Here is a 12,307-nt window from a genome sequence, read left to right on the forward strand (position 1 = left end):
CCCGTGTGGAGCTGGCCCATGCGCAGTGCTGATGCGCGCAAGGAGTGCCGTGGCCACACAGGGGTGTCCCCCGTGTAGGGGGGCCCCATGGGCAAGGAGTGCGCCCCCTAAGGAGAGCCGCCCCAGCGCGAAAGGAAAGTGCAGCCTGCCTAGGAATGGTGCTGCACACATGGAGAGCTGACACAAGATGACGCAGCAAAAGGAGACACAGATTCCCGTGCCGCTGACAAGAATGCAAGCGGACACAGAAGAAACACACAGTGGGTGGACACAGAGAGCAGACAACGGGGGAAAGGGAGAGAAAATAAATAAAATAAATCCTTAAGAAAACAGCAACACCCCCCCCACCCCCCCCACCCCCCCGCCAGGGAACAGACCAGGAAGGGCCTGGACAACAGGACGGGCGGGCTGGGGAGGGGGCTCCGCGGACGTGGCTCCCAGCACCGCCAGCAGGGAGCACCCGCAGCACCCGCAGCGGCCCGCGCAGCCGCGGGAACAGGCGCCCGACCCCGAGGCGCTGCGGGGGGCCTCCCCCACGCGCGCCGGGCCCGGAGCCGCAGCCGCCCCCGCAGGGGCCACGGAGAGCGGGGCCTGCGGAACGCACGCGCCGCCTGTCACCAGCGTTTCCCGTTGCTAAATCAGAAAGCCCTCTCCACACCCTCCACCCCCAGAAAAAAACAAACCAAAGGCAGCCGCGGGGCCCGCTCACGCCGAGACCTCAGCGCGGCCCTTGGCGGGTCTTGGCCGTGGGAAGGGGGCTGAGCGCGGGTGGAGGAGCCCGCGAGCCGGTGTGCGCGAGTCAGCCCGCCCCGGGGGCCGCTGGCAAAACGCCAGGAGCCCCGCTGGCTTTTTAAAAAAGAGCTGTTTATTGATTGATTTCTCTCCCCTTCCCCCGGCTGTCTGCTCTCTGTGTCCATTCGCTGTGTGTTCTTCTGTGTCCACTTGCATTGTCCGGTGGCACCGGGGAATCTGTGTTTCTTTTAGTCGCTTCATCTTGCTGCATCAGCTCCCCGTGTGTGCAGCACCATTCCTGGGGCAGGCTGCGCTTTCTATCGCGCTGGGCGGCTCTCCTTACGGGTGCACTCCTTGCTCATGGGGCTCCCCTACGCGGGGGGACACCCCTGCGTGGCAGGGCACTCCTTGCGGCGCATCAGCACTGCGCATGGGCCAGCTGCACACGGGTCAAGGAGGCCGGGGGTTTGAACCGCGGACCTCCCATGTGGTAGGTGGATGCTCTATCATTTGAGCCACATCCGCTTCCCATGTTGGCTTTTATACACGGTATTTATTTGGGGTGGGAGCTCACAGTCACCAGGCCCATAAGCATCAGGTACTTCCTGCACTAAAGTCTGTCACCACGAGTTGGAACAAGACAAATGCTGACGTCTGCCAGGGTTCAGGCTTCCTGGGTTCTTCTCTTCTCAGGGCTCATTTCTCTCCAACCTCAGCTTCTCTGTTTTCTCCACAAGGACAGCTGTAGACGATCAGGCAAACAACTTGTTTTCTCTTTCGTAGCCAAGCTCTTCTGTGTGTTTACTTCCAGGGCTCCAGCTCATAAACTCCAGCATTGAAACTCCAACATCAAAAACTCCCAACTCAAGGAAGCGGCTGTGGCTCAAGCAGTTGGGCTCCCGCCTACCACATGGGAGGCCCTGGGTTCGCGTCCCGGGGCCTCCTTGTGAAGGCAGGGCTCGCCCCACGCCGTGGAGAGCCACCGGCCCACAAGTGCCCACAGAGTGCCACCCGGTCCACAAACAACGCAGAGAGCTGACTCAGCAAGGTGACGCAACAAAAAGGGAGACAAGTAAAAACACAGAAGAGTGCGCCAGGGGATTGTGGGAAACAAAGGCATGTTGTTTCCATGGAAGCAAGTTACCTCCTTGACCACTGAGTCAAGCTGTCCCTTGTGATTATCGGTGTGGATCACAATCTTGGCAGGGAAAACACACCTGCAGGCAGAATAATAACATATAGAACAGAACGGCCTGAGTAATAAGATTTATGAGTATAGTTACTGATTTTAATAATAATAGTTCCAGTACAGTTTTGTTGGTGTTCATCAATCACTAGTTAATATAGAATGGAGGTAAGGGTAATAGTTAACTTGATTTTATGCTGAATGTCACGTATGTTAGGGGTACATATACTAGCCCCTCGACTCAATAAAGTTGTCTGATGAGCTTGAGAGATCAATGCTCTCAGATCCCCCTGAACCCAATCTTTCTTTGTCTTTCATTCCCGATACCTCGGGTCCACCGACCAAGACTCCAACAGGTGGCGCCCAGACGAGGGGCTCGAGGCAGAGGATTCATCAAGACACGGCAGCGTAGGACCCTTCCACCTCTGGATCGGGAACGCGGAAAGCTGAAAAGCCTCTTTTAAGGTAAGGAGCGTCGAAAATTAATTAACCCGGGTAGATTGCTGCTTCATATTACTAAGCTTTGCTTTCCGCTAGCATCAGGGTATGGGTAATCAGCCAGGACGCTTGGAAGAATATTCACAAGTTTTAAAATTGCTTTTACATACGGTTGGTGTCACAATAAAAACAGCAGATTTACTTGAGCTTTTTGCCTTAATTCAGAAACATTGTTACTGGTTTCAGCCTCAGGAGCATAATGTTTTAAATTTGAAACAGTGGAAATGTGTAATGAAAGCTTTACGAAGAGTATATCAAAGAGGGGAATCCATTCCTTTATCTGTGTGGGCTTTGTGCCAGCAAATTGCTGCCGCCTTAGATCCTTTACTGTCTGAAGAAGGAGAGAAAGATGAAATTACTATATTTTCTAAGTTCATAAGTAAATTTGAAATGAAAGATAGTAAATTGGAACAAGAACAGGAGGTTGAGGCAAATGGGAACCATCGCGGGTTTTTTTTTTTCCTCATCCTGATATTAACCCTTTCATCAATAAAAGCTCAGTGAAGTGTCCTAATGAAATACCTTCTGTGTATCCAGTACAACCCTCTGCACCTACTGAATTGCCTTCTGTTACTAAGCCTAAATTAGAAATGTTTTCAGATGTTTGCCGATGCTTTGCCTTATGTTAAACAATTATTATCTGCCTTCCCGGTAACATTACATGGGATACCATCAGATACAAAGAATCTGCAAGGGGGTGTCAAGTTTCATCCTGAGCCAAACACTTTAAAACTATTGAAAGATTTAAAACGGGCAAAGATACTAAATAAAGTCCTTGTTAGTGAAATCAGGCTTGTTAAGAAAACTCTCTGTTAAAGTGTTAACTAAGATAAGGAAAACTATTCTGGCAGCAACTCTGCAAACCCCCTGCTGTCTACATGACAATGCAGTGGGCTAGTGGGGGTTAATAGAGTTAAGCCACTGGAAAAAGAGAAAAAACATGGGCAACATTGGTGTCCTGTTTTATTTCCATGCTAATTCTAATTGGGCTTATTTAACCCAAGATAATAAAATTAGTACAAAAATTTTTATCAAGGTTTAAAAAGGAATTTTCAGTTTTAAATCAATAGTTTACTCCTGAACTTCAAGTCTCAGTATAGTCCTTACAGAGTAATAATCCAAAAATGTGTGTTAACAGTCTGTCTCAAGTTATCTTACTGATTGCTGATAATTAATAAAAAATGTTTCCAAGCCACAAGCTTGCATGTTACAGGGCAACATGGATTGCATGTTACAGGCAACATGGATTCCAGAAGAAATCTTAAGAAGTGATATTTAAAATGTGATATAATGGAGAGCTTAAAAGCAGCTATACCAAGAAAGTAAGAATTATGAGTTAATTGTAAACTGTATGTTTCTGTTACTGTGTTGTGATTGTTCTGTGCTTGTTCATTCAATGTCAGTGTATATTTTGATACCTCTGGATAGTAATATAAATTAATAAAAATTTATAAAAGAGCTCTATTCAAATGGCCAAAAATTAAATAAGTGCTTATATTAACACGTAAGTTTAAATGTTAATAAGATCTCTACAATGATAAAAATTGTGAGTCTTGATTAACAAAATTACTATAAGTCTTTTAATAAAAGTTGTTCTTGCCTAGATTGAAATGAATAGCTTATTTTTCTTCACGGGATAATATGAAGGATGTAAAACTTAAATGAATATTAAAAAGGTTAAAAGTTTGTGAGAATGCTAATTGAAATTTAATAAGTTTTTGCAAAAAAGTGTGTTTTGCCCTAAAGTAGGATGGCTAATTTTCATAAACTCTTGGAACTTAAATGCATGTGGCAAGTTGTAGAAAGTATTGTGGTAACTTTAAGTAAAAAAAAAAAAAGTGTTCTGTAAAAGTAAAATTTGTCTTAAAGTAATATAATTATAGTCTATATGGTTATAAATAATTATAAAAAGTCTTATGAAGCATTGTTTAAATTAAAGTGTTTAAGTGGCTAATTCCAAAAGGTCATTATTAAACAAACCTGAATTAATAATAATAATAATAAAAGGTAATTTTATAACAGAAAAGCTTGGCTGCAGCCAGCCTCCTTTGACAACTTGCTTCTAGGAAACTGTTTCTGATATTGCATGCTACTAAGTATTTAAAGTAAAGAAAAGTTTATTATTTTAACAAGCTTGTTAAGTGTTGACGGTATTATGTTATAAGAAGTTTACTTAATAACTTAATAGCTATATGAAATGTGTTTATATTATTAAGGAAACAGGAAATGATTTTGTTCTAAGATAAAATGATTGGTTATTCAGAAAGAGTAAAATAAGGAACAAAACCTGAGTGAATACTGAAAGTGTAGAAGGTTCATAGAAAAGAAATTTTTATAATTAAAGTTAAATAAAATTTGATGGGTCTATCTATAAAATTTTAAAAGCTTTAATATCAAGTAGTATACTAATGCAAAGTTAAAATTTTGTTCTTTCTCAAAGCTTCTCAAATCACTGATCTGTTTTGGTAAAAGTTTTTATCCTCAATAATCAGTATACAAAGAAAGTCTGTTTTATCAAAATAGCTTCTTGTGCTTTAACCTCATCATTTCCTCGGTGTCCCAAGAAGGAAAAGTTTTATCTCTTTTAAAGGAACATAATGTTCAAAACTGCTTTCTCAAAATCAAATCCTGAAAAGTAGCCTTTCATTCCAAACTAAGTATAAAAAATATGTTCTTTTACCTTGAAAGAAAATTTATAAGTTAAATAAAAGGTGTTTTAAAGTGTTATAAAATTAACAAGTTTTTTCTTTCTTTAACCCTCTGTTGATTAAGGTTGTATGAGTAAAAGGTTTCTATAAATGCTTAAAAGTGTACAAAGTTACCAATATTTCAGTATAATATTAAAAAGAAAAGTACAATGTAGTTAGTTATGGTTTTAATTATTATAAGAGTGTGTGTCAGGGAAACGGACTTTGGCCCAGTGGTTAGGGCGTCAGTCTACCACATGGGAGGCCCGCGGTTCAAGCCCCGGGCCTCCTTGACCCGTGTGGAGCTGGCCCATGCGCAGTGCTGATGCGCGCAAGGAGTGCCGCGACACGCAGGGTGTCCCCCACATAGGGGAGCCCCACGCGCAAGGAGTGCACCCATAAGGAGAGCCGCCCAGCGCGAAGGAGGGAGCAGCCTGCCCAGGAATGGCGCCGCCCACACTTCCCGTGCCGCTGCCGACAACAGAAGCGGACAAAGAAACAAGAAACAAGACGCAGCAAAAAGACACAGAAAACAGACAACCGGGGGAGGGGAGGGGAAATAAATAAATAAAAATAAATCTTTATGCAGCAATCCCAAACACTGCTAGTTTGTTGCAAAAAGTTAATATCCAGCTGTGTTGCTATCACTGTTTTAAAACTTGCTAAGACTTTCTTTAGTGTCTTCTTAGACAAATCAAGCCAGCTGCATTCCTCTATCTGTAAAAAACGCAACAATAAACTCCTGCGGTGCTTTTCAAGGCTGTGTGCATAGCCCAACCATCCTGTACAGTATTTACTATAGTGATAGTAATAAAAAAGCAGCATACGTTACTTCTCGAAAAGAACAGGCTTGGCAGACTCCATTCACGTCTGCTCAGCGTACTGAACTTGCTGCCATCATTAAGGTGTTAACAATATTTAAGAAACCTTTGAATATTGTCTCTGATTCTGAATATGTATGCCTTACTGTTAAGCATATTGAAACGGCTCATATCTTTGTTACTATGAATTATCTCAACTTTTTGCTGATTTGCAACATCTGATTAGATTACGACAGCATCCTATTTACATTACACATATACGTTCTCATACCTCTTTGCCTGGTCCTATGACAGCAAGTAAAGCTCGAGCTGATTTATTAGTGGGGTGTTTACAAAGTGCTTGTGATTACCATGCTTTAACTCACATTAATGCTAAAGGCCTGCAAAATAAATATCAAAAGCTAACAAGACTACAAGTGCAGGAAATTATTCGTACTTGTCCTACCTGTGGACCACTGACAGCAGTGCCTTTTCAGGCTGGAACTAATCCCAGAGGCCTGACTCCTAATCAATTAAGGCAGATGGATGTTACTCACATTCCATCCTTTGGTAAGCTACAATATGTTCATGTTTGTGTTGACACTTATTCTCATTTCATGTGGGCTACTGCTCAAAGTGGAGAATGGTTTCATCATGTTCGTTCACATCTCTGCTCTGCTTTTGCTGTGATGGGATGCCCTCTAAAAATTAAAACTGATAATGGACCCTCTTACGTTAGTAAATCCTTTGCTTCCTTTTGTAGGAAATATGCTATTGAACATGTCACCGGCATTCCCCATAATCCTACAGGTCAAGCTATTGTTGAAAAATGCCATCATACTCTCAAGACTATGCTTTTAAAACAAAAAGGGGGAGATGATGGTATGATATCACCTAAAGATCAATTGGCTAAAGCTTTATTTACCTTAAATTTTCTTAACGTTTATGATTCTATGACACGGGGTGAATGTCATTTTGGACATTCTCAAACATCCACAGAAATTGCAGAATCTGAGAATCAACCAGTATTTTGGAAAGATGTTTTAAGTAATGAATGGAAAAAAGGCAGGGTTAAAGTATGGGGGCGAGGTTATGCTCTTATCATTTCAGAAAATGGAGAAGAAATCTGGCTTCTGGCAAAAAGGATTAAACCTAGGACTGAAGAAGTGGAGGCTTCTACACATGTGGATCCTACTGATAGTGAGTGAAACTGGCGATGGTAATTACACATATTGGGTTTATATCCCTTACAATCCCTAAGGTTACTTAGAGTGTTAACCTAGAAAGATCCTCCTTTTCCTGTTTATTTGAATAAAACTCATATATTTCCTGGACCCGTGGATGACAGACTACCACTTAAGTCACAAGAAGAAGGACAAAGGATTTATAATCTCCTTCTTCCATTTGATTTCCAACCTCTTTGCATTGGCAATCGCCCACCATGTATGGCTGTGAAAAATAGAACTATGATCAATTTTAGCCATAATAATACTAAATCTTTGGCAACTTAATTCCCATCCTATCAATACCAAGAATATAAATATCCAAGTTATAGTTGTCCTAAGAAGAATGCTGGTGATATGCAAAGATGGTATGAATGCCATATGGGAAGAGGATCTGTCATTTTTAATGATTCCAATGGAATAGTTGGGAAAGTGCCCCTATGGGGAATCCCAACAAATATAAGGGCAGATTTATTTAGTATGGTTTAAATAGCAAGGGACAACAAGTTAGTAATGTACAATATCCTTTCCATGAATCTTTGTTTCTTGATGAAAAAATAATTTTTACTAAAAATAATAGTGATTGGAAAAATATAGGGAAATGGGTTCCTCTTCCATGGTGCAATAGCACTGGAGTTCATGATCAAAAACAAATATGGAAAGTCTTCTTAGGAGTGGCATCTACTTCTGAATGGAAAGGTAATAAAAGTATGGATGGACAATATTTACAATTAGATCAAATTCATCATTTTCAATCATGTGTCAGAGATCCATATGTGTTTGTGGTAGGGAAGGCTACCATTACTGAAAATGCTTTGTTCTATAAGAATGGGGCTTTGTATACTTGCTTGTCTGAGAATATTTTACAGAATGGAGATATTACCACCATGGCTCGCCGAAGACGAGGAGTGTGGATCCCGGTGAAAATGGATCGGATGTGGCAGTCATCTCCTGAGAGTCATCTTCTTTTCCACCTGGCTCAAGGACTGTTGAAACGATCTAAGAGATTTTTGGGACTTCTCATAGCTGGCATTCTTGGCCTCATTGGTGTCATCACTGCTGCTGCCACTGCTTCTGTTGCATTGCATGAGACGGTGCAGACACAGCAATACGTGCATGATTGGCACAAGAATGCAAGTGACTTATGGCATAGTCAGGAGCACATTGATGAAGGACTTAATGACAGAGTTAGGGATTTGGAATCTGCTGTTTTACACTTAGGAGACCAAGTTTATAATTTGAATTTGTTAAGAGGATTGAAATATGATTGGAATGAAAGTAATTTTTGTATTACTCCTTTGGATTATAACATTTCTATGTTTCAATGGAATAAGATCAGAAATCATTTGTTAGGACACAAAGGAAATATGTCATTAGAAATTGAGGAATTGCAGAAAAAGATTTTAGAAATGTCTCATAATCAGATATACGTAGTGATAAGGACATCTTTAATGATTTGATTTCACATTTGAATAAGTTTAACCCTGTTGATTGGTGGAAGTCTCAGCATTTCTTATCTGCCTTAGGAATAGGGATATGTGTATTAATCCTGGTGCTCATGGTTGTCGCTTGCCTGGGAAAAGGTGTTTGCCAGAGATTGCACCGTGTGGACACCATGGGGCAAGCAAACAACATAGTACTTGCTAAAACTCTACAATAGTACCCCGAAGTCAGTGCGCTTGGCTGGTAGTCAATGACGGGTAAGACCCCCTGGGGGGCAACCTAAGACAGGCACAGTCACCCTGACTAAGACAAAAAGGGGGAAATGTGGGAAACAAAGGCATGTTGTTTCCATGGAAGCAAGTTACTTCCTTGACCACTGAGTCAAGCTGTCCCTTATGATTATCGGTGCAGAGCACGGTCTTGGCTGGGTCAGCACACCTGCAGGCAGAACAATACCTAGAACAGAACAACTTGGGTAACAGGATTTGTGAGTATAGTTACTGATTTTTATAATAATAGTTCCAGTACAGTTTGTTGGTGTTCCTCAATCACTAGTTAATATAGAATGAGGTAAGGGTAATAGGTAACTTGATTTTGTGCTGAATGTCACGTATGCTAGGGGTATATATACTAGCTCCTCGACTCAATAAGTTGTCTGATGAGCTTGAGAAACCAATGCTCTCAGATCCCCTGAACCCAATCTTTCTTTGTCTTTCATTCCCGATACCCTCAGGTCACCGACTAAGACTCCGACAGGGGATGGACACAGAGAGCAGACCACAAACAAGCCGCCAGGCAGGGGAATAAATGTAAAATATAAAATAAAATAAACACAGACACAGAAGAGCACACAGCGAATAGACACAGAGAGCAGACAACAAGCAAGCTACAAGGACGGGGGGGGGGGGTGGATAAAAAACAAACAAACAAAATTCCTTTGCCGTGTCTTTTACCTGTGAATCGCCACCTACCAAGGGGTGGGGACAAAATGCCCTAATTAGGTGGCCCAATCAAAGCCCTAATCGTAACTTAGTCACGCCCAGGTACAGACCAGCCTACAAACATTTTTGGGCTCCATCCACCATATCAAACTGCTGCAGGGGTGTCCCCGTGGGACAGAGAGAGGAGGGACAGACGGATGCAGAGAGGACAGGGGGCCACGTGGAGAGGGAGGCAGAGCCTGGAGGGACAGGGGGCACGTGGGACGGCAGGGGGAGGCCACGTCCACGAGGGGAGGAGGGCAGGGAAGGCTGGGCTCCTTCCCCAGAAAGACCCTGAGACCTTTCTGGAAGTCCTGAGCGTTGACTGACCTCCAGGCTCTCTTGGAGGCTGGACGTGACAGTGTTTTCTTTTGTCCGCCAGGCAGATGTTCAGTCCTTAGAGGAATCTTGTATTTTAAACGCAGTTTTATTGAGATATATTCCCCTATCACACAATCTATCCAAAATGTATAATGAATGGCTTTTATTTTTTAAAAATTCTTTAAAAGATTTATTTATTTATTTTCCCCCTTCCCCTCCTCCCGCCCTGCTGTTTTCGCTGTCTCTGTTGCCTTCTCTTCTCATTTCTCTCCTCCAGGATTCACTGGGATTCGATCCTGGGGACCTCTGGTGTGGAGAGAGGCTCCCTGTCAGCTGCGCCACCTCAGCTCCTGGTCTCTGCTGCGCTTCATCTTGACTCTTCCCTTGTCTCTCCTGTGATGCATCATCGTCGTGCTGTGTGACTCACCCCAGCACGCTTTCTCTTCTTCTTTTTCACCAGGAGGCCCCGGGGATCGAACCCGGGTCCTCCCACATGGTAGGCGGGAGCTCTAGCCCTTGAGCCACATCCGCTTCCCAGAACATTCTTGAACTAGTACTATTAACCACAGTCCACCGCTCAACCAGGCTTCACCGTGTCCCACAGCCTGGGGGACGCTGGTGGCATCACCATGTTTTTCAAATCTGATTCGTTCTTGTTCAGTGAATTTAGGTCATAGCTGGAGCCAGCACTTGACAGAACTCCTCAAGGAAATAGCACCTTGTTCCCACCGGACCTTTGGGGAACTGACTTCATAGCGCCCCCCGCTTGCCAGTGCGAATCGCCTCGGGGTTCCTCCTGAAACCGGCTGGGGCTTGTCTACACCCAGGAACGGCGGCTTTCCCTCCCAGCGTCCCACCTGCAGGATGGAAGAGCCCCTGGGGGACGTTCCAGATGGTGGGGGGCCGCCTCTGCTCTGGTGTGCGAGGCCGGCGGGGTGCCAAGTGGACAGAGCACTGGGTGGGGAGTCCAGCCAGCCGGGGCTGAGGCCGCAGCCTGACTTCCCCTGGGCTGGTCCCTCGCCGGTGAAATGAAGACGTTTGGAATAGATGCCTTGTCGGGGCTTATTTTAGACTTTCTTCATTCGGTGGTCAGACGGTGGCCCCCAGCAAGCCACGTCCCTCATCCTAATCCGCATCCCTGAGGGGACACCGTTGTAAACAGGACATTTCGAAGATGTTATTTGTTTTATTTTATTTTATTTTACTTTTGAGGCTCCTGGGGGCGGGGCTCGAACCCGGGACCTCGTATTTGGGAAGCTCGTGCTCAACCACTGAGCCACCTTGGCTTTCCCTGAGTTGGCTTTTCATTTGTCTTGCTTGCCGTTTGTCCTTGCTTTTTTGGGAGACACCAGGAACCGAACCCGGGACCTCCCATGTGGGAGGCGGGCACCCAACTGCTCGAGCCTCCTCTGCTCCCAAGAAGGTGTTATCTATTTTTTTAAAGATTTATTTTTTTATTTATTCCCCCCCCCAATTGTCTGCTCTCTGTGTCCATTCACTGTGTGTTCTTCTGTGACCACGTCTGTCCTTATCAGCAGTACCGGGAATCTGTGTTTCTTTGTTGTGTCATCTTGCTACATCAGCTCTCCATGTGTGCGGCACCATTCCTGGGCAGGCTGCACTTTCTTTCGCACTGAGCGGCTCTCCTTACGAGGCACGCTCCCTGCGCGTGGGGCTCCCCTATGCGGGGGACACCCCTGCGTGGCAGGGCACTCCTTGCGCGCATCAGCACTGCGCATGGGCCAGCTCCACACGGGTCAAGGAGGCCCGGGGTTTGAACCGCGGACCTCCCATGTGGTGGGCGGACGCCCTAACCACTGGGCCAAGTCTGCTTCCCAGAAAATGTTTTTTTTATTTTTTATTTTTTTAATTTTGTGCCCTGTTACCTTATTAAATTTACTTATTGTTGCTAGTAGGTTTTTTCCTTTTGGTACCTTTTCAAGAATTTTTTCATGTACAATCATGCCTTCAGAGAATAAACACGATTTTATTTTTTTCTCAACCTGTACATTCTCTATCTTTATTGCCATATTGCACTGGATAACACCTCCAGTACAATGCTGAAATCAGTGTGAGAAAAGATATTTTTTGCTGTTGTTTTCAGTCTTGGGAGTAAAGCATTCAGTCTTGTAACATTAAACAAATTAGCATAGGTTTTTACTAGCTGTCCATTATCTGATTGAGAAAGTTACCCTTTAGTCTTATTTTGCTAGAACTTTTGATCATGATTTGATGTTAAATTGTGTCAAATGCTCTTTCATTTTTGTATCTATGAGATGATAACGTTTTTTTCCTTCATTCTGTTAATATGGTGAATTTAATAATTTAAATTTTTTGTCTTTATTTATTTTTAATATTACATTTTAAAAATATGAGGTCCCCATGTACCCCCCACCCCCCTCACCCCACTCCTCCCCCCATAACCACAACCTCCTCC

General features: G+C 43.8%; 1 long non-coding RNA gene across 3 annotated transcripts; it reads left to right on the plus strand.

Moving 5' to 3' along the window:
- The first annotated feature begins 3,646 nt into the window (after positions 1-3,646).
- On the plus strand, positions 3,647-12,200 carry LOC139436998 (uncharacterized). 3 transcript variants are annotated; one of them, XR_011646564.1, is made up of 3 exons: positions 3,647-3,738; positions 6,401-10,366; positions 10,532-12,200. It is a non-coding gene; the product is annotated as an uncharacterized lncRNA (long non-coding RNA). The 3 variants fall into 3 exon arrangements; XR_011646563.1 differs by having other exon boundaries at positions 6,401-12,200; XR_011646565.1 differs by having other exon boundaries at positions 6,667-12,200.
- The last annotated feature ends 107 nt before the right edge of the window (positions 12,201-12,307 follow it).

This window comes from Dasypus novemcinctus, chromosome 19 (genome assembly GCF_030445035.2).
Source record: "Dasypus novemcinctus isolate mDasNov1 chromosome 19, mDasNov1.1.hap2, whole genome shotgun sequence".
Taxonomy (NCBI): domain Eukaryota; kingdom Metazoa; phylum Chordata; class Mammalia; order Cingulata; family Dasypodidae; genus Dasypus; species Dasypus novemcinctus.